The sequence below is a fragment of the Bidens hawaiensis genome, unplaced genomic scaffold (genome assembly GCF_021521415.1).
Source record: "Bidens hawaiensis isolate Kalapana, Puna unplaced genomic scaffold, B.hawaiensis_p1.1 tig00083277_1, whole genome shotgun sequence".
In the NCBI taxonomy this organism is placed as follows: domain Eukaryota; kingdom Viridiplantae; phylum Streptophyta; class Magnoliopsida; order Asterales; family Asteraceae; genus Bidens; species Bidens hawaiensis.
In genome coordinates this window covers 13,680-15,814 of record NW_027503973.1, presented here as the reverse complement: position 1 = coordinate 15,814, position 2,135 = coordinate 13,680, and the positions used below count along the sequence as shown (strand labels likewise).

The 2,135-nt window shown below is 37.1% G+C and overlaps 1 pseudogene; it reads left to right on the top strand.

Moving 5' to 3' along the window:
* The first annotated feature begins 305 nt into the window (after window positions 1-305).
* On the top strand, window positions 306-1,833 carry LOC143607532 (zinc finger CCCH domain-containing protein 48-like; annotated as a pseudogene).
* Window positions 1,834-2,135: the final 302 nt, after the last annotated feature.

Below are 2,135 nucleotides of genomic sequence, written 5' to 3'. Positions count from 1 at the left end.
CCGAGTTGGAGCCGGCTAAGAAGGAATCTTTGGAGCCGGCTAACTTAGACACGTATCCCGAAGCCGGCTAAGAATCAAAAATGCCGGCTAAATAACCATAGATGTAGGCTAAGTTTAGCCGCCTTTGACACGTGTCGAATTTTTATTGGTTAAAGGTGGGACCCGTTTACTTTTTATAAAATTCCGTGCCCATAAAGTGGAGGCTAAGGCTTAGCTGCCTTAGCCGGCTTCGGTGACGTGACAGTTGTTTATTGGTTAAAAAACCAATGATTAGAGAGATGTAGGCTAAATAGACATGTCAAACCGACGTTTGTGAAGAACAATCCCAACAGTTATAATATGTTGAACGGTTCGTCCCCCAAACCGACATTTGTGAAGAACAAAGAGAACTGTGACCACAATAAGATTGTCACGAAGACAGAACAAAAGGTGTTGCAAGTTCTGGTCAAAGTCAAACTAAACGTGTTGAGAAGACTGAAAATGGTGTCAAAGACGAAAAGTGCCACAATTTGCAATCATGGTTTGGGGATAATGGACTTTCATTGATTGCCCAGTTGGAAGGACATTCAAAAGTGTTAAAACATGCCACCAAATTTTTTATTTCTTTTTATTGTTCTTTGTTATCATTACCAACCTGATTATTAATTGTTATTTTGTATTTAGGGTGTAACTGGGATTGTATTACCTCAAGGAACCAACACACTTTATTGTGCTAGCAAGGACAAATCTCTTCGAGTTTGGGATTGTAATACTGGAAAGGTCGGTTTTGAATCTTTTTGCATTGTGAAATATTACTTTTATGCTTATACAACATATCTTGATGTTTATGCTATAATTTTGTGTTTACAGTGTGGGGATGTTGTCAACTTTGATGAAGAATGTGGGACTTTGGTTGAAAAAGGCCCATGGATCTTTGCAGGGCTTCAAAATATGATTAAGGTAGATCTTAATACTAATTTGTTCAATAAACGTAATGGTGTAATGCTTGTATGTAGAGTTGTAGTTGCTAATTGGGATATTGATTATGGCAGGCTTGTAATCGCGAAACTCAAACAACAGTAGTTATCCAAGCAAGTGGTGGAATGGTTAATGCAATTACCATGTTTGAAGACACTCTCTTTGCTGGGATGGAGGTAAAATAAAAAGTTTAGACGTTCTTTGAAGTAATATAATTATTTACTCGTATATATTTAAATAGTTGTAAATTTTGAACTTCGGTGCAGGATGGTACTATTTTATCATGGAAATCTACTTCTAAAAACAGCTTTGCAGAAGAAGTAACATGTTTGAAGGGTCACACTGGATCTGTACTTTCACTCATTGTAGGAGCTAAACAGCTCTTTTCTGGTTCCACCGACCGCACTACTCTATATCTTAAAATCTTTTCATCATGTTTACTGATTGTGATTCTTTTACTTGAAGGTATGGGATGCTGAATCCTTGGAGTGTAAACATGTTCTCAATGGACATACGAGTGACGTGACGAGTGTCATATGTTGGGATCAGTATTTTTGCAGGGTGTTCTTGCGTTTTGTGGGACACATGATGCTGAAGAAAAGCCAATGTTGCTATGTTCGTGCAAAGAAGATGGTGTTCGCATATTTGATTTGCCTTCGTAAGTTTCACACTCTATGCATGACTTTATGTGGTGGTTGTTGGCATTGAAAATTAAATCTTTTTTTCTTTTTGTATTATATAGGTTTGCTGAAAGGGGTTAGAATATATTCAAGACACGATGTTAAGGCAATCCAAGTTGGTCCCGAGAGCCTATTTTTTACCGGCGATGCAGCAGGCTTAGTTTCTGTATGGAAACCAAATGGGGAATCTGTCTAGCGAACTCAACAAGAAAAGAGTTTGATGAAGTTATAAATTAGTGAAACAACTTGTAAATTGACGATTATTGAATGAATTCAATGCCAGATTTTTAAGTATTTGAATCTTATTACTGTTGTATGTAACATGAAAACCAAATGGGGTGCTGCCCTTTGTTGTATATGCCAAGTTTTGAAGGCTTATAGAGCTCAAGATGATGTGTTGATTTTACTCTTGTTCCCTTTATTGTTGATTTGTTTCAATATTATTAGTGTGCCCGTTTGTTTCGCATGTTCTTCTTCCTTACAGCTTAATCTTTAAGG